A 21,394-nucleotide genomic window follows, 5' to 3' on the forward strand; every position below is an offset into this window, starting at 1 on the left:
TCTACCCTTTGCCATATGTGGTCATTGAAGACTCTATCTCATTACCTTTGTTCATTAGCTTTTATTAGTTCATTTATTTGTTCATTAGCTTTTATTTCATTAGCCAGTGTTTTCACATAGAACCCCTTAAATGTCTGGATAAAAAAAAAAAACTCAGTCTTTTCAGGTAGGCTATGTGTGTGTATTTGGGCACAACTTCAACATTTACCTAGGCAGATTACAACTCTGCGTTCACCTTCATTTCTTGTTTATACACACACACACACACAGACACACACACACACACACTGCACATACATAAAAAGAGAGAAAGAGAGAGAGAAGAATTTAGTATAAGGAATTGAAGCATATAACTTGTAAGACAGAACAGCAGGCTGAAAATTCAGGTGAAAGATGATTTTACAGTCTTGAGTCTGAAATGTGCAGGAAAGGCCATCAGGTAGGAAACTCAGGCAGGATTTCTATGCAGCAGACTTGAGGAAGAAAAAAATCTTGTTCAGGAAACCTTAGACTTTGCCCTTAGAGCTTCGCTTTGGATGATACCCACCCAAATAATGAAGAGTAATCTGCTTTACTCCAAGTCTACTAACTGTAAATATTAATCACATTTAAAAATATCTTCACAGCAACATCCAGACTGGTGTTTGGCCAAACAACTGGACACCATAGCCAGGCATGTTGACCAAAAATATTAACTATCACAATTTGCATGTAAATGTTTTTGAGGAACACTGTCCCCAAAGTCACTTCTCTGACATGAGAGAGATCAGAATTAGGTGAAAAAAAGGTAAGTCCTTTGCATTAGACCTTCAGGGAGCCACCAGACATTTCCAAATGGACAATCACAATTCTTTGAGAACAAGGATCTGCTGCTTTCACCAGCACCAGGAAACCACACTGGGAACATGGGTTGACATCAAACCCGGGAGGTGGGGTGGGACAAAAGTAAGTTAAAATGTCACAATGCACTCCTACCAGGTTTTAGTCACCTTTTTCTTGTTTAAGCATTTGATTGGTTGCTATAAACCTTTGACTGTTTTCCAGACATCTGAAAAGTTGATTTTGACGTTCATTTTACCAGTGCTTTTGTAGAGGGATGGTCCTTTGGAACTCCCTACTCTGGCATTTTTGTTGATGTCACTACTATCAAGATGCATTTTAAGGAACATTTTTTAAAAAAAAGAATATTTTTAAAAGAAAGCTTATCCTCCATAGAATGCAGTGTATTTTTCACCATCAGTCGACCACAGTCTGGAAATTCTTACAGTAGTGGACTTACTCATAACCATAGTACTGACTAGAATTAATATGATTTGTTGAGCATTTTACTCTGTGCAATTGATGCCCAAATTGCCTCACATGTGTGATCTCCTTTGATCCACACAGACACTGAAGCAATATGTTCTATTTAACCTAAGAACAGAAGAGGCAGATCATATAGGAACGTTCCCTATTTTATTGAATAAGAAACTGAGGATTAGCCACTGACACAATATCAAAAGGAGAAAATCTAGCAAAATTAGGTTTGTCACTCAATTTGGGACAAGTCAACTTCTTCTTCTTGTTTTTTTTTTTTAAATCGAAAGCAACAACATGTTATTTATTATTATTTTTTTTAAAGAAATTCACGTTCTTTTATTTATTTATTTATTTATTTATTTATTTATTTATTTATTTATTTATTTATGACTGTGTTGAGTCTTCGTTTCTGTGCGAGGGCTTTCTCTAGTTGTGGCAAGTGGGGACCACTCTTCATCGCGGTGCGCGGGCCTCTCACCATCGCGGCCTCTCTTGTTGCGGAGCACAGGCTCCAGACGCGCAGGCTCAGTAATCGTGGCTCACGGGCCCAGTTGCTCCGTGGCATGTGGGATCTTCCCGGACCAGGGCTCGAACCCGTGTCCCCTGCATTGGCAGGCAGATTCTCAACCACTGCACCACCAGGGAAGCCCCAAGTCAACTTCTTGACCCTTCAGTTTCTTCATTGTAAAATGGGAACAAGAATATCTACATTCTAGGAAAGTTCTGAAGGTATAGTGGTATGACATATGTTCAATTGCTAGCAGACATGTGCTCAACTAATATTTAGACTAATGTTTAAACTAACAATGATAATAAGGATTAGGGCTGCTATGTTCTCAGCCTCCACTATGAAAGTCCAGCACTAAATAGCTAATTTCATTAAATAAACTGCCAAATTGCACTGACTGTACAGGAGAAATAACAAGTCATTTCATGTTGTCATTCATCAGAATATTGCAATATGGACCTAGCCTCAAAGGAAATTTATGTTTGAAAATTAATATTCAGGCATTGAGATGTAACACAAGGCCCAAAGAGTTGGAATATTGTTGCTTAATTTGGTGAAAAATCTAACCTTTCTAATTCTCAGTTTACAATTTACTGTAAAAAGACATCATAGGGCTTCCCTGGTGGCGCAGTGGTTGAGAGTCTGCCTGCCAATGCAGGGGACACGGGTTCGAGCCCTGGTCTGGGAAGATCCCACATGCCACGGAGCAACTGGGCCCGTGAGCCACAATTACTGAGCCTGCGCGTCTGGAGCCTGTGCTCCGCAACAAGAGAGGCCGCGATGGTGAGAGGCCCGCGCACCGCGATGAAGAGTGGTCCCCACTTGCCGCAACTAGAGAAAGCCCTCGCACAGAGATGAAGACTCAACACAGTCATAAATAAATATAAATAAAAGAACGTGAATTTCTTAAAAAAAAAAAAGACATCATAAGAAATCATTGGAGAAAATCTGAAAACCAAAAGCAAATACTTTGAAAAGACCAATATAATTGACAAGCCTCTATCCAGGCTAACTAAGAAAAAAAGAGGATATAAGTTGCTAATATAAGAAATGAAAGAGAGGAGATCACTACAGATCCCATAGGCACTGAAAGGGTAACAGTATATAATGAACAACTCTATGCCCACAAACTTGATAACCCTGACCAATTCCTAAAAAGACACAATTATCCACAAGAAGAAATAGACAATCTGAATAGGCTTCTATTTATTAAAGGAGTTAAATTAATTATTAATACTTTCCAAAGCAGAAAACCACAGGCCAAGATGGGTTGGCCATTGAATTCTAACAAATATTTGAAGAAGGAACTATACCAGTTCTGTAAAAGCTACTCCAGGAGATAGAACAAGGTAGAATACTTCCTAACTCATTCTATGAGGCCAGCCTTGTTCTAATACCAAGCCCAGGCAAAAACATTATAAAAAATACACACATCAATATCTTTCATTAACACAAATGCAAAATCCTCAATAAAATAGTAGTAAATCAAATACTATAATTTATAAGAACAGTGCATATATCATGAACATGTGAGATTTTGAATTTACCAAGAGAAAAGTGACTCATTCCCTACAAGAGAAACTCCATAAGACTGGATTTCTCAGTAGAAACCTTACAGGTCAGGAGAGAGAATGATGTATTCAAAATGCTGAAAGAAAAAAAAAATGCCTACCAAGAATACTTTACTCCGCAAAGCTGTCCTTTGCATATAAAGGAGAGATAAAACTTTGCTAGCCAAACAAAAAACGAGGTAATTAATCACCACTAAACCTGCCTTTACAAGAAATCCTAAAGGGAGTCTTCAAGCTGAACCAAAATGATGCTAATTAGTAACATGTAAACCTGTAAAAGTATAAAACTCACTGGTAAATGTAAGTATATAGTCAAACTCAAAATACTCCAAAACTGTAATGGCAGTGTGTAAATCACATTTAACTCGAGTGTAAAGGTTAAAAGACACACACACAAAAATAAATTAAAAATAACTTTAGCTAAATAATTTGATAATGGATACACTAAGTAAAACAATATAAATCATGACATCAGAAACATAAACGTGATGGTAAAGTAAAAGTATAGAGTTTTTGTATGCAATCAAAATTAAATTGTTATTGCCACACAGCTCGCAGTGCCATGTTGGCAGGGGTGTCTGGAATGACTCTGTTTCAGAGGAGAGAAGACAAGATGGTGGAGTAGAAGATCTTGAGTTCACCTCCTCCCACAAGAACATCAAAATCACAACAAACTGCTGAACAATCAACAATAAAGAAGACTGGAACCTACCGAAGACAAAGAAGAAATAACAATGAGATGGTAGGAGGGGTGCACTCACAATATAATCAAATCTCATACCCCCTGGTGGGTGACCCACAAACTGGAGAATAATTATATCACAGAAGTTCTCCCATGGGAGTGTGAGTTCTGAACCCCATGTCATGCTCCCCAGGCTAGGGGTCTGGCTACAGAAGGAGGAACCCTAAAAGCATTTGGCTTTGAAGGTCACCAGGTCTTGTTCGCAGGAGCTCCAGAAGAGTGGGGGAAACAGAGACTCCAATATTGGAGGATGAACACAAGGTCTCATTTGCACTGGGACCCAGGGCAAAAGCAGTGACTTTGTAGGAGCCTGGGCCAGACCTACATGCTGGTCTTGAATTTATTCAGGTATGCAAGAGTGGTTCAAAATTTGAAAATCAATTGATGTAATCTGTCCTATCAACAGTCTGAAGAAGATAATTGCATGAATATATATATATGCAGTAATTGTATTGAACAAAATCCAATGCCCATTCAGCAAAGTAGGAACATGGGAACTTCCTCAATTTGACAAGTTCATCTACAAAAACCTACAGTTAATATCACATTCAGCAAGATGGTGGAATACCATCCTTTCTACCATTCTCTTCCCACAGAGGTATAGATTTTCATAATCACCCCAGCATAAGAGTACCTTTGTGGAAGTCCTGGAGTCCAGAGAAGTTCCAGCACACCAATGGAGCAAAAAAAATCCAAGAATAGACACACTGAAGAGGGTAAGAAGCACAATTTCACCTGACCCACATCACCCCTCCCCCAAGGCAACACAGCTCAGTGCCAAGAGAGATCCCGTCAACACAATTTCTCCCACAAGGGAGAGTGAAAACATAGTGAGTGAACTCATGGCTTCCCCAGCAAGAAGTCCACTTCTTTCTTACCCCACCCAGAATACTGAGGGAGGTGGAAGAGTTTGGGTGCAGGGAAAAGAAGTGGGGACTCACAACAACCAGCGCTCAGAATTCAATAATGGGCCATAGATCCTATTGTCAGCTTCACAGACTGCAACAGGAGGCATACCCATGAGTCACTTGGTATGCCTCACCTTCAGAACACTCCCTCTCCCAACTGGCCCACAGGAATTCCCAAAACACAGCTCTATTCAGCCTCCCCTGTGTCCAGCTCCCATTGCTTGACTCCACAGATGGCAAGTGTGATCCTCTGCAGACAGCTTGAGAAAACATGTCAACGGCCATCTCAACTCTGCAGAATTGGGAGAAGGCACACAAACTTGAACATTTCAGGGCACTGCACTATAGAAAACAAACAGGAGGCTCTCAGCACCTTGCCTGGTATTGTGGGATCAAGAGAGGCATAAAATCTTAGGAATTCCCTCCTCCTAAGAGGGAACAAGAAGTGCAGAGCTGATGCATCCATAGAAATGGTCTGAAAGTGCCTCAAAATCCATAGCTGGGCTGACTGGTGAAGGTGTTTCTCTCCTATAGCCAGTCAGTAAGAACTGTAGGAGGTGACTGCATCTTCAAATGTGAAAACAGCAACACAGGACTTCAAGGTTAATGGAAAATCAAGAAAGCATGATACTACCGAAGGAACATAATAATATTCCAGTAACTGACCCCAAAGAAATGAAGAGCTATGAACTGTCTGACAAAAATTCAAAATAGTTGTTTTAAGGAAGCTGGTGAGCTACAAAAGAACACAGATAGATAACTCAGCAAAATCAGGAAAACCATACATGAACAAAATTAGAATTTCAATAAAGAAATAGAAATAATGAAAAAGAACCAAAGAGAAATTCTAGAGCTGAAGAAAAGATCGAATAAAGAAAAATTCCATAGAGAACACCAAAAGCAGACTTCATCATGCAGAAGAAAAATCTGTGAACTCAAAGACAGGTCATTTGAAATTATCATGTCAGAGGACAACAAAGAGTGAAAGGATGAAAGATAGCCTACAGGATTCATCAGACACCACGAGGGAACTAATATACAGATTATGAGAGTCCCAGAAGCAGAAGAGAGCAAGAAAGAGATGTAAAGCTTACTTAAAGAAATAATGGCTGAAAACATTCCAAATCTTGAAAGAGCTATTTATGGATATCCAGGAACATGAAGGTCAAAGGTGCCCAAAGAGGTTCAACTCAAATTGAATTTCACCAAGACACATTACAATCAAACTGTAAATAATCAAAGACAAAGAGAATTTTGAATTCACCAACAGAAAAGTGATTCATTCCATACAAAAGAAACTCCATAAGATTCTAGATTTCTCAGTAGAAACCTTGCAGTCCAGGAGAGAGTGAGATGATACGTTCAAAATGCTGAAAGAAAAAAAAAAAAGCCTACCAAGAATACTTTACCCAGTAAAGCTGTCCTGTGGAAATAAAGAAGAGATAAAACTGCCAGCCAAACAAAAAGTGAGGTAATTAATCACAACTAAACCTGCCTTTACAAGAAATTCTACAGGAAGTTCTTCAAGCTGAACCAAAATGATGCTAATTAGTAACATGTAAACCTATAAAAGTATAAAACTAAAAGTATAAAACTCACTGGTAAATGTAAGTATGTAGTCAAACTCAAAATACTACAAAACTTTAATGGTGGTGTGTAAATCACATTTAACTCGAGTGTAAAGGTTATAAAAACAAAAGAATTAAAAATAACTATGCTGGGAGGACCTTCAAGATGGTGGAGGAGTAAGACGTGGAGATCACCTTCCTCCCCACAAATACATCAAAAGTACATCTACATGTGGAACAACTCCTACAGAACACCTCCTGAACACTGGCAGAAGATCTCAGACTTCCCAAAAGGCAAGAAACTCCCCCCGTACCTGGGTAGGGCAAAAGAAAAAAGAAAACACAGAGACAAAAGAATGCGGACTGGACCTGCCCCTCTAGGAGGGAGCTGTGAAGGAGGAAAAGTTTCCACAAACTAAGAAGTCCCTTCACTGGCAGAGACGGGGGGATGGGCATGGGGGGGAAGCTTCGGAGCCATGGAGGAGAGCACAGCAACAGGGGTGCAGAGGGCAAAGTGGAGAGATTCCTGCACAGAGGATCGGTGCCGAACAGCACTCACCAGCCTGAGAAGCTTGTCTGCTCAGCCACTGGGGTGGGTGGGGGCTGGGAGCTGAGGCTCGGGCTTCTGAGGTCAAATCCCGGGGAGAGGACTGGAGTTGGCTGTGTGAACACAGCCTGGAGGGGGCTAGTGCACCACAGCTAACTGGGAGGGAGTGCAGGAAAACGTTTGGAACTGCCTAAGAGTTAAGAGACCATTGTTTCGGGGTGCACGAGGAGAGGAGATTCAGAACACCACCTAAATGAGCTTCAGAGATGGGCTTGAGCCATGGCTATCAGCGTAAACACCAGAGACGGGCATGAAATGCTAAGGCTGCTGCTGCAGCCACCAAGAATCCTGTGTGCAAGCATAGGTCACTATCCACACCTCCCTCCCTGGAGCCTGTGCAACCCACCACTGCCAGGGTCCCGTGATCCAGGGACTACTTCTCTGGGAGAACACATGGCACGCGTCAGACTGTTGCAACGGCACACGGGCCTCTGCCCTCACAGGCTCGCTCCACATTCCGTACCCCTCCCTCCCCCCAGCCTGAGTGAGCCAGAGCCCACTAATCAGCCGCTTCTTTAACCCCTTCCATTCTGGGTGAAAAACAGACGCCCTCAGGAGACCTACATGCAGAAGCGGGGCCAAATCCAATGCTGAACCCCAGGAGCTGTGCAAACAAAGAAGAGAAAGGGAACTTTCTCCATGCAGCCTCAGGAGCAGCGGATTAAATCCCCACAAGCAAGTTGATGTACCCTGCATCTGTGGAATAACTGAATAGACAATGAATCATGCCAAAATTGAGGTGGTGGACTTGGGGAGCAAATGTAGACTTGGGGTTTGCTGTATGCAACTGACTAGTTTCTGATTTTTATGTTTATCTTAGCATAGATTTAGCGCTTCTTATCATTGATGGATTTGTTTATTGGTTTGGTTGCTCTCATTTTTATTTTTTACTTTTTAAAATTTTTAATAATACTTTTTTAGTTTTAATAACTTTATTTTTTTTTCTTTCTTTTATTTCTCCCTTTTCTTCTGAGTCATGTGGCTGACAGGGTCTTGGTGCTCCATCTGGGTGTCAGGCCTGAGCCTCATAGGTGGGAGAGCTGAGTTCAGGACATTGGTCCACCAGAGATCTCCCAGCTCCACGTAATATCAAACAGTGAAAATCTCCCAGAGATCTCCATCTCAACGCTAAGACCCATCTCCACTCAACAACCAGCAAGCTACAGTGCTGGACACCCTATGCCAAACAACTAGCAAGACAGGAACACAACCCCACCCACTAGCAGAAAGGCTGCCTAAAATCATAAGGTCACAGACACCCCAAAACACACTACCAGAAGCAGACCTGCCCACCAGAAAGACAAGATCCAGCCTTATCCACCAGAACACAGGCACTAGTCCCCTCCACCAGAAAGCCTACACAACCCACTGAACCAACCTTAGCCACTGGGGGCAGACACCAAAAACAACGGGAACTACCAACCTGCAGCCTGGGAAAAGGAGACCCCAAACACAGTAAGTTAAGCAAAATGAGAAGACAGACAAACACACAGCAGATGAAGGAGCAACGTAAAAACCCACCAGACCAAACAAATGAAGAGGAAATAGGCAGTCTACTTGAAAAAGAATTCAAAGTAATGATAGTAAAAATGATCCAAAATCTTGGATTTTTCTTTGTATTTAATTTTTGATAGTTTGATTAATATGTGTCTTAGTGTGTTTCTCCCTGAATTTTTCCTGTAGGAATGGGACTCTCTGTGCTTCCTGGACTTGGTTGACTGTTTCCTTTCCCATATTAGGGAAGTTTTCAACTATAATCTCTTCAAATATTTTTCAGTACCTTTCCTTTTCTCTTCTTCTTCTGGGACCCCTATAGTTCGAATATTGGTGCATTTAATGTTGTCCCAGAGGTCTCTGAGACTGTCCTCAATTCTTTTCCTTCTTATTTCTTTATTCTGCTCTGCAGTAGTTATTTCCACCATTCTATCTTCCATGTCACTTATTCGTTCTTCTGCCTCAGTTATTCTCCTATTGATTCCTTCTAGTGTATTTTCCATTTTAGTTTTGTGTTCTCCATCACTGATTGTTCTTTAGTCCTTCTAGGTCTTTGTTAAATATTTCTTGTATCTTCTCAATCTGTGCCTCCATTCTATTTTCGAGGTCTTGGTTCATCTTTACTATGATTACTCTGAATTCTTTTTCAGGTAGATTGCCTATTTCCTCTTCATTTATTTGGTCTTGTGGGGTTTTACCTTGCTCCTTCTTCTGTAATATATTTCTCTGTCATCTCATTTTGTCTAACCAACTGTTATGGTCTCCTTTCCTCAGGCTGCAGTGTCTGTAGTTCCTCTTGCTTTTGTTGTCTGCCCCCAGTCAGTGAGGTTGGTCCAGGGGCTTGTGTAGGCTTCCCAGTGGGAGGGACTGGTGTCTGTGCTTGGGGGTGTGGAGCTGAGTCTTTTCCCTCTGAAAGACAGGGCCACATCAGGTGGTGTGTTTTGGGGTGTCTGTGATCTTAGTATGACTTTAGGCAGCCTGTCTGATGATGGGTGAGGCTGTGTTCCTGTCTTGCTGGTTGCTTGGTGTGAGGTGTCCAGCACTGGAGCCTGCAGGCTGTTGTGTGGGGCTGTGTCTTGGTGTTGATATGGTTACCTCCGGAAGTACGCACACCGATTAATATTCCCTGGGCCCAGGTGTTCTCTGGTGGTCCAGTGTCCTGGACTTGGCACTACCACCCCAGAGGCCCAGGCCTGACCCCTGGATGGGGAACCAAGTGCCCACAAGCTGCCCAATGTAGCCAGAGATAAAAGAAAGAACAGAAAAGAAACCCAAGGCAAAGAGCAAAAACAACAGCAAACAAACAACAGCAACAACAACACAACACACACACACAGAATAAAATAAAATAAAAAAATTTAAAAAAACAAGAGAACAAACAAAAGAATTCAAACATGAGAACAGTCAATAAGGCCTTAACCAACAAAAATAAAAAATGAAAAATAAAACAAAAACAGATAGCAAACAAACATCAAGAAAAGTGAAGAAAACAAAATATACACATATAAACAATCAAAAAAATAAAGAAAAAATAAAATGAAAAAACAAAGAACAAAACAAGTAAAAATAGAAAATATATATATATTTAAAAAATAAAAATAAATGATAAAAAGATAATAAAAGGAACAACACCAACAACTGAACAAAATGAAACAAACAAAAAAAGAATAATAGAATTAAGAATATTTTCCTGGGCCCTCCTCTGTCAGTGTCCTTGCTCCCTCAGTGAGCCACAGCCAATCCCCACCTTCCCATGAGGACCTCCAATACCTCTAGGTAGGTCTCTGGACCTACTGTGGGCACTGTGGGGCCAGCTCAGACTCTGACCTGGCTTGACTCCCACATGTATGTTCCCTCAAACTCCAGTGCTGTGAAAGCTAGATCAGTCTCAATTGTGGGAACACTCATTGTCTATTCAGGTATTCCACAGAGGCTGGATTTACCAAGCCAATCTTGGGGATTTAATCCATGGCTTGTGCAACTGCATGGAAAGATTTCCATTCCTCTTCTTTAGTCGCATGGCCCCTGGGGCTCAGTTCTCGTTTTGACCCCACCTCTGCATGTGTGCCACCCTCAGGCATCTGTTCCTTGCCCAGGTGTGAGTGAGTGAAACAGTAGCTGCTTGGGGCACACTTACTCAGGCCAGGGAGGGGTACGGCGGCCATAACTGGGGTGTTCATGAGTTGCCTGCAGCAGCAGGGACCAGCAGGCAGTTGCAACAGACTGGGGCATGCTCACTCTGGTGGGAGTGCCTGGCAGTGCCTGCAGAGGCAGGAGCTGGCATGTGGGGACAGTGGTGGCCCCGCCCCCCTCACACCTCTCAGCAATGGTGCCCCACTTTCCAGGCAGTGCATGCTTCCTCTAGGGGCATTCCCAGCTGTGCATCCCCTCACTCCTGTCCCCACTGCTATATACGTGCAGCTTACAGCACTCCTCTGCCCGGATCTGTTCTCCCAACCCCACGCTTTAGCACTCAGCCCCAGCCAGCATCGGCAGACTCTCATCCCAGGCAGGGGAGCCCAGGGCTGATTCCCAAGGAGGCTTTGGGATGGGCAGCACTCAGGCCCCTGGAGCCCACATGGGCAGAGGAGACCCTGGCCTGAGGGATGAGCGTGCCCGCTCAGATGGGAGCCCTTCCCAATGCCCATGGAGGCTGAAGAAGCTGGCAGGTGGGGAAAGGGGTTATAATGGCAGTTCTGCCCCTTGTACGCCACTCGAAAATGACGCCTTTCTTTTATGGTGTCCCAGGTTTTTTCTGCAGACTTTCCCGGTTGTGCAGCTCCTTACTCTTGTCCCTTCAGGCCATCTTTTCACAGCCAACAGCTGTCCCCTCCCTGGGTCCGTGCTCCAAACCCCAATTTCCAGCACCCAGCCTCCCTTCGCAACAGGTGACGCATGACTCAGGCTGGAATGTGCAGAGCTGCAGTGTAGACCATGCAGTTCTTACTTTTTCCTGCCTTCCACAGATTGTCCACTGCATTCTCCTTTGATTCCCTGAAGGTCCTTTTCTGTCCCAGCTGATTTCCCCACCATGAGAGAGTTTTTCTGAGTGTGAGGACCTCCCCTCACCTTCAGCTTCCCACCAGGGTTGTTGGTCCCTTTTTTGATTCCTCTTTTCTTTTTTTCTTCTTTCTTTCATCCTAGTCAGTTGTGAGGGGATGTTTCTTGTCCTTTTAGGTGTCCAAAGTCTTCCACTAATGTTCAGCAGGTGCTCTATGAGAACTGTTCCGTTTGTAGATGTATTCTTGATATACTTGAGGAGCGACGAATTCCGCATCCTCCTATTCCACCATCTTGACTCCTCCCCTCTCTTGCTTCTTGATGTAGGCATTTATCAGTATAAATTTCCCTCTTATAACAGTTTTCGTAGAAACACATGGGTTTTGATGTGCTTCAATTTTAGTTTCAAGATATTTCTTGATCTCGCTTTTAATTTCTTCTTTGACCCATCAATTGTTGCTGAGCATGTTGTTGTTTTTGTTGTTGTTTTTAACATCTTTATTAGAGTATAATTGCTTTACAATATTGTGTTTCTGCTGTATAACAAAGTGAATCAGCTATACGTATACATATATCCCCATATCCCCTCCCTCTTGCATCTCCCTCCCACCCTCCCTGTCCCACCCCTCTAGATGGTCACAAAGCACCGAGCTGATCTCCCTGTGCTATGCAGCTGCTTCCCACTAGCTATCTATTTTACATTTGGTAGTGTATATATGTCCACTGAGCATGTTGTTTAATTCCCAACTATCTGTTAATTTTCCAGTTTTCCTCCTGCCATTGATTTCTAATTTCATACCTTTGTAGTCAGAAAATATACTAACTATAATTTCAATCTTTTTTAAAATTTGGTAAGACTTGTTTTGTGACATATTATATAATCTATCCTGGAGAATGTTCTGTGTGTGCTTAAGAAGAATATTCTGCTGCTCTTGGATGGAATATTCTGTACATGTCTGTTAGTTCCATTTATTCTGTAGTATGGTTCAAATCCAATGTTTCCTTATTTATTTTCTGTACAGATGTCCTATCTGTTGTTGAAAGTGGGGCATTGATGTCTCCTACTATTATTGTATTGCTGTCTATTTCTCTTTTCAGAACTGTTAGTATTTGCTTAATATATGTAGATGCATATATATTTACAATTGTTATATCTTCTTTTTAATTTAATTTATTTTATTTTTTATTGGAGTATAGTTGCTTTACAATGTTGTGTTAATTTCTACTGTACAGCAAAGTGAATCAGTTATACATATACATATATCCACTCTTTTTAAGATTTCCTTCCCATTTAGGTCACCACAGATCATTGAGTAGAGTTCCTTGTGCTATACAGTAGGTTCTCATTAGTTATCTATTTTATACATAGTAGCATATATATGTCAATCCCAATCTCCCAATTTGTCCCACTCTCCCTTCCCACCTTGGTAACCATAAGTTTGTTCTCTACATCTGTGACTCTATTCCTGCATTGCAAATAAGTTCATCTGTAGTATTTTTCTAGATTCCACATATAAGCTATATTATACAATATTTGGTTTTTCTCTTTCTGACTTACTTCATTCTGTATGACAATCTCTAGGTCCATCCACTTCTCTGCAAATGGCACTATTTCATTCCTTTTTATGTCTGAGTAATATTCCCTTGTATATATGTACCACATTTTCTTTATCCATTCCTCTGTCAATGGACATTTAGGTTGCTTCCATGTCCTGGCTATTGTAAATAGTGCTGCAATGAACATCAGGGTTCATGCATCCTTTACAATCGTTATATCTTCTTGATCCCTTTATCATTACATAATTACCATATTTGCCTTCTGTTACTATTTTTTGCTTAAAGACTATTTTGTCTGATATACATATAGCTACCCCTCCTCCCTTTTGGTCTCCACTTGCATGGAATAACTTTTGTCATCCCTTTACTTTGAGCCTATGTGTGTCCTTAAAGTTGAAGTGAGTCTCCATAGGCATCATATAGTTGGGTCCTATTTTTTCATCCATACAACCACACTTTGCCATTTTATTAGAGAATTCAATCCATTTACATTTAGAGTAATTCTTAATAGGTAAACGATAGGTAAAGACTGACTAATACCATCCTATTAATTGTTTTCTGGCTGTTTTGTAGCTTGATTGTTCTTTTCTTCCTTTCTTGCTGTCTATCATTGAGGATTGATACTTTTCCAAAGTGATATTGTTTGATTCCCCTCTTTCTATCTTTTTTTGTAACTGCTTTGCCGTTAACAAGGAGGCTTACATAAATCTTCTTATATATATAACAGTCTATTTTATACTGATAACAATTTAACTTTGATTGCATGCAAAAACTATATACTTTAATCCCCTTTCCTTTTATACTTTTTATGTCACTATTTTAATCTTTTTTTATTGTGTATCCATTAACAAATTGTTGAAGCTATAGCTATTTTGGGTACTTTTGTTTTTTAACCTTTATGCTAGAGTTAACTAGTTAACACATCACCATATTACAGTATCAAGCTGTTTCGAGTCTAATTATATGTTCACTTTTGCCAATGTGTTGCTTATTTTCTTATGTTTTCATGTTAGTAATTAGCATTCTTTTGTTTCAGCTTCAAGAACTCCTTTCAGCATTTCTTGTAAGGTAGCTTTAGTGGTGATGAAATCCCTCAGCTTTTGCCCGGGAAACTCTTTATCTCTCTTTCATTTCTGAAGGACAACTTTGCTGGCTAAAGTATTCTTGGTTGGCAGTTTCTTTTAGCACTTTGAGTATATCATCCCACTCTCTCCTAACCTGTAAGTTCACTGCTGAGAAATCCACTGATAGCCTTATGGGTGTTCCCTCATCGGAGAAATTTTTTTTTCCTGTTGCTTGTAAAATTCTCTCTTTGTCTTTGGTTTTAAACAATTTTATTATTATGTATCTTGGAGAACATTGTTTTGGACTGAAATTTTGAGGTGACCTATTAGCTTCATGAACCTGAATATCTATATCCCTTCCCAGGTTTGTGAAGTTCTCAGCCATTATTTCTTTAAATAAGCTTTCAGCCCTCTCTCCATCTCTTCTTCTGGGACTCCAGTTAAGTATAACATTTCTTTTGATGGTATTTCATAATTTCCATAGGCTTTCTTCATTCCTTTTCATTCACTTTTTTTTTCTTCTCTGATTGGATAATTTCAATTGATCTGCCTTCTAGCTCACAGATTCTCTCTTCTGTTTGTTAAAGTGTGCTGTTGGAGTTCTCTATTGGATTCTTCCATTCAGCGATTGTATTTAGCTCCAAAATTTCTGTTTGTTTATTTTTTTATGTTTTCTATCTCTTTATTGAACTTCTCCTTTTGTTCTTGCACTGTTTCCCTAACATCATTAAATTGTTTATCTGTGTTCTCTTGTAGCTTTCTGAGCATCTGTAGAATAATTATTCTGAATTCTTTGTTGAACACTTCCTTGAGCTCTATTTCTCTGGGGGCAGTTGTTGGTGGTTTACTGTATTCCTTTGGTAGAGATGTATTTTCCTGATTTTTTTCATGATTCCTGTAACCTTGACTATGTATCTGCACATTTGAAGAAGTAGTCAACTCTTCTAGACTTTATGGACTGACTTCAGTAACAGAAGCATTTCACCTATGAATAGAGGCACACTGTATCATGCTGTGACTTGGGTCTAGTGGTCCAGGGCGCCAAGTATGGGGGTTTGTGGTGGCACTGCATCTGGGAAGCATGATGTCTCTTCAGTTTAGGCCAATTTGGTCCACAGCACTGACAACTATGTGGTCCTTGGTGAGCACAGAACAGTGTGTGGGGGGGTACGCAGTGGATGCAAGGACTATTGGACTCCTTAGTGGCACCTCCAGATCTAGCAGCTAGGGACCAGGGCAGGCAGTGGTGCTGGTCAGAGCCAGTGGTGTGCACACACTCAGCTGCAGAGGCTAGCTGCAGACACCTGTGCCTGCACACTTTTTCCTTAAGCATGTGTGCTTCAGTGGAGGCTGATGGTGGGAGTTGGGCTAGGGACATGCAGGTACACAGCTAGAAGGGCTAGCTATGGGTAGGTGTGATGTTGCTAGCCAGTGATTAATCTAGGCCCACAAACAGCTGCAGGGGCTGTGGCGTTCCATGTGATCACCTGTGGCTCCAACTCTCCCTGCCCCTCTCACCCTGGGCATGTGTACTGCAGTGGAAGCTGATGGCTGATGACAGGATCCAGGCTGGAAGCATGCAGGCGCACAGCTGAAGAGGTTAGCTATGGGTGGGTGTGGTAGTGCTGGACAGTGACAGAAGACAGGGTCTGATCTGGGCTCAGAAGCTGCTCCACAAGCCCTGGTTTTTGGTGTGCCCACTGTGGCTGCACGCTCTTCCTCAGGGTATGAAAGCTACAGTGGAGGCATCAGGCTAGTTCCATGTAGATGCACAGCTGGAGGCCCCAAGCAGAAGCACAGTGGTGAAAGTCACCCAGGGTGCTTAGGCTGGCATTTTGCACTCATGCAGATGCAGAGGCTCAACACGGCTATGGGTGTGGCTCCTGGGCTCTGGCAGTAGCAGGGAGGGACTCAGGCAGCTGGCAACTTATACTTGCATAGCTTCAGGATCCTGGATGGCTGTTGGTATGGTTCCTGGACTCTGGCAGGGGTGGGAGGAGGAAAGGAGTGGGAAGGAACTCAGATGGCTGGCATCAGCAAATGCAAATACCTGTGGAGTGAAAGCTGGTGAAATATGCAGGCAATCCACAGCAACTGTGCTGGCTGTTGGTTTCCTCAGTGGTGAAATTTGCTGAATTCGTCTGCAGAGTAGGTCTTTGTGAACTATGATTGCTCCTGCTGCATGTCTGCTAATAATAGCCTCTGCTTTTCTTCCTTGTTCTTAGCTGGCTCTATACATTTCAGCTTTTCTGGTCTAGGTGGGGTGAACCAAAGTGGGAACTTTCTGCAATGCCTCAAGAGGCTGGATAAGCTGTTTGCTCACCCCTACTCTTCATTTCCTAGAGAGAGGAACTCTTTCTTGGTGGAAGTTCTTTCTTGGTGCTGAACAATGCTGCTTTGGGAGATGGGATGTTGCAGGTGGAATGAAGTTGTCTTCTATCTCTGCTTGTGTGGTTCTCAAAAATTCTCAGTTTTTTGTTCCACTGTGTTGCTAAAATTCCTAGGTGGACTCTAGAGGTTTTCCAGAGCTGTTTTTATTCATGGATAGCTGTTCAATCATTGAACTTTTTGGGGGGTGTGTTGGGGAAGCAGGGTTCTCCTGCATTTCAGTTTTCCCCAGAAACTAATGGCTGATTTTTCATCAAAAACCATGGAGGCCAGAAGGCATACTTAAAGTGTGAAAAGAAAAAAATAGTCAACTAAGAATTCTGTATCTGCCAAAACTGTTCAGCAGAACTGAAGGAGAAATCAAGACAGCCCCAAACAAACAAAATCAGAAGAATTTGTCACCAGTAGACTTGCCCTACAAGAAATGCAAAAGGGAGTCCTTCAGGCTGAAAGGGAAGGATGCTAGATAGCCATACACAGAAATAAAGAACACTGGTAAAGGTAATTAAATAGGTAAATATAAAATTCAGTATTATTTTATTATTGGTTTGTAACTTTTCTTTTTTACTACATGATTTGAAAGACAAATTCATAAAACAATAATTATAAGTCAATGCTAGTGGATACACATTGTATAAAGATGTAAGTTATGACAATAACATCATAAAGGGGAAAGGACAGAGGTGTCTAGGAGTATAAGAGCAGAGTTTTGCATGCTACTGAAGCTGTTAGTATTAATTCAAACTAAAATGTTATGAATTCAATATGTTACTTATAATCCCCAGGATAACCACGAAGAAAATAACTCAAAAATATACAAAAAGGAAAATGAGAAAGGAACCAAAATGGAACACAACAACAAAAAATCAATTAAACACAAATGAAGGCAGTAATGGAGGTAATGAGGAAGGAAAAGCTATAAGACATATAGAAAAAAATAGCAAAATGGCTGAAGCAAATTCTTCCTTATCAGTAATAAGTTTAAATGTAAATAGAGTAAACTCTGTAATTAAAAGGCATAGATTGACAGAATGGATGAAAAAATTATGATCAAACTATATGCTGCCTACAAGAGACTCATTTTAATCAAAAGAAACTGGTAGGTTGAAAGTGAAATTATGGAAAGAATACTCCACGCAAATAGTAACCAAAAGAGAACTGGGGTAGTTATACAAATATCATACTAAACAGACTTTAATTCAAAATGTGTTTCAAGGTACAAAGAAGGACATTACATATTGATTAAAAGGTCAATTCACCAAGGAGCTGTAATTATAAACATACACACAACTAACAAGACCATCACAAAATATATGAAGCAAAAACAGGCAAAACAGAAGGGAGAAATAGTTCTACAATAATAGTTCTATACTTCAATACTCCACTGTCAGTAATGGGTAGAACAACAACCCATAAACAGAAGATCAATAATAGAGAACTTGCAAAACACTATAAACCAACTAGAACAAATAACATATACAGAATGCTCTGCTGGCAATAGCAGAATACATATTTTTCTCAAGTGCACATGGAGCATTCTCCAGGATACACCATAAATTGAGCCTCAAGTCTCAGTTAATTTAAAAAGAATAAAATCATACAAAATATCTTCTGTGGTGACAAAGGAATGAAACTGAAAATCAATAACAAGTGAAACTGGAAAATTCACAAATATGTGGAAATGGAGCAACACACTATTAAACGATCAGTAGGTCTAAGAATACATCACAAGGGAAATTAGAAAATACTTAGAACTGGATTAAAATGAAAATACAACCTATCAAAACATATGGGATGCAGCAAGGCAGTGCTCAAACAGAGATTTATAGTTATAAAAACATATTTTTAAAAAGAAACAATATATCAAACCAATAACCTAACTTTACACCTTAAGGAAATAGGAAATTAAAATAGCAAACTAAATCCAAAGTTAGCAGAGGGAAGGAAATAATAAATATTAGTTATAATATTGTAAATTAAGTATACTTCAGTTAAGTAATTAATTAAAATTTTTAAATGGTGTTGGCAAGTTTATGAGAGAACAGACACACATACTCTTTTTTTTTAGTTTTACAATTTTTATTTAGCTTTATTGAAATACAGTAGATTTACAATGTTGTGTTAATTTCTGCTGTACAGCAAAGTGATTCAGTTATATATATAAGTTTTTTTTCATATTCTTTTCCATTATGGTTTATCATAGAATATTGATTATAGTTCCCTGTGCTGAATAGTAGGACCTAGTGGTTTACTGCATCTGCTAATCCCAAACTCCCACTCCATCTCTCTCTCACCCTCCCCCACTTGGCAGCCACAAGTCTGTTCTCTATGTCTGTATGTTTCTCTTTCAATAAAAGTTCATTTGTGTCATATTTTAGATTGTACATATAAGTGATATCATATGGTTTTGTCTTTCTGTGTCTGACTTACTTCACTTAGTATGATAATCTCTAGTTCCATCCACATGGCTGCAAATGGCATTATTTTGTTCTTTTTTTATGGCTGAGTTGTATGCCATTGTATATATGTACCACATCTTCTTTATCCATTCATCTGTCGATGGACATTTAGGTTGTTTCCATGTCTTGGCCATTGTGAATAGTGCTGCTATGAACACTGGAATGTATGTATCTTCTTGAATTATATTTTTGTCCAGATGTATGCCCAGGAGTGGGATTGCTGGATCATATGGTAGTTCTATTTTTAGTTTTCTGAAGAACCTCCATACTGTTTTCCATAGTGGCTGTACCAACTTACATTCCCACCAGTAGTGTAGGAGGGTTCCCTTTTCTCCACCCCTCTCCAGCATTTGTAATTTGTAGACTTCTTTTTTTTTTTGAAGATTTTTTTTTGATGTGGACCATTTTTTTTTTAAGTCTTTATTGAATTGTTTACAATATTGCTTCTGGGTTTTTTTTATGTTTTGTTTTTTTGGCCAAGAGGCATGTGGAATCCTAGCTCCCCAACCAGGGATTAAACCCATTCTCCCTGCATTGGATGCACTGGACCACCAGGGAAGTCCCTGTAGACTTCTTTTTTTTTTTTTTTAACATCTTTATTGGAGTATAATTGCTTTACAATGGTGTGTTAGTTTCTGCTTTATAACAAAGTGAATCAGTTATACATATACATATGTCCCCATATCTCTTCCCTCTTGCGTCTCCCTCCCTCCCACCCTCCCTATCCCACCCCTCTAGGTGGTCACAAAGCACCGAGCTGATCTCCCTGTGCTATGCGGCTGCTTCCCACTAGCTATCTATTTTACATTTGGTAGTGTATATATGTCCATGCCACTCTCTCACCCTGTCACATCTTACCCCTCCCCCTCCCCATATCCTCAAGTCCATTCTCTAGTAGGTCTGTGTCTTTATTCCCATCTTGCCACTAGGTTCTTCATGACCTTTTTTTTTTTCCTTAGATTCCATATATATGTGTTAGCATACTGTATTTGTTTTTCTCTTTCTGACGTACTTCACTCTGTATGACAGACTCTAACTCCATCCACCTCACTACAAATACCTCCATTTCGTTTCGTTTTATGGCTGAGTAATATTCCATTGTATATATGTGTCACATCTTCTTTATCTATTCATCCGATGATGGACACTTAGGTTGCTTCCATGTCCTGGCTATTGTAAATAGAGCTGCAATGAACATTTTGGTACATGACTCTTTTTGAATTATGGTTTTCTCAGGGTATATGCCCAGTAGTGGGATTGCTGGGTCGTATGGTAGTTCTATTTTTAGTTTTTTAAGGAACCTCCATACTGTTCTCCATAGTGGCTGTATCAATTTACATTCCCACCAACAGTGCAAGAGTGTTCCCTTTTCTCCACACCCTCTCCAGCATTTATTGTTTCTAGATTTTTTGATGATGGCCATTCTGACCGGTGCAGACACACATACTCTTATGCACCATTAATGGGGATGTATAGCAAATGTATAGGGCAAATTAGCAGTATCAAAAATTTTAATGTCTATATATCCTTTGACCCAGGAATTTTTTTTTTGATGCTACCATATAAAAAATATCCTCACATAAGCCCAAAGATATTTATTGCAACATTATTCATAATGGAGGGGAGAAATCCCTGGAAGTAACTTAAATTTCCATTAATAAGTAGTGTTTAAATAAATTATGTTAACATTCAGATTCTTGAATAGTATGACTCCACGAAAAATAAAGAATTTATATGGAAAGACCTACATGGCATATTGCCATGTGGTCAAATGGAAAAAAAGGAAATTGCAGATCATTATAGAGTATGATTCCATTTATGTTAATATACTATTAATGATGATAATCTGCTCCACAGATGAAATTGCCTGGTTACGACATAGTCCTACTGCCTTAGGATTGAGAAGGAAAAGAGAAGATAGTGAGGAGAAGAAAATTACAAAGGGATAAGGAGTTGGTAATAAAAAGAGGAAATAGAGAACTTCAAATTTTTAACTGTATATCCTGAAAGGGAGAATAGTGCTTAAAGAGTATAGGTTCTGGAACCAGACTGCCTGAGTTCATAGTTGGACTCTGAACTTACTATCTGGGTAATTATCAGTTAGTTGTCTCACTTCTCTGAGCCCTAGTTTCTTCATCTGTAACATGGGAATAATAGTACCTTTCTCATAAGGTCCTTATGAGGATGGGCTAAATTAATCCATGTAAAGCACTTAACAAAGGTGCATAG

Source organism: Eschrichtius robustus, chromosome X, assembly GCF_028021215.1.
Source record: "Eschrichtius robustus isolate mEscRob2 chromosome X, mEscRob2.pri, whole genome shotgun sequence".
NCBI classification, from domain to species: domain Eukaryota; kingdom Metazoa; phylum Chordata; class Mammalia; order Artiodactyla; family Eschrichtiidae; genus Eschrichtius; species Eschrichtius robustus.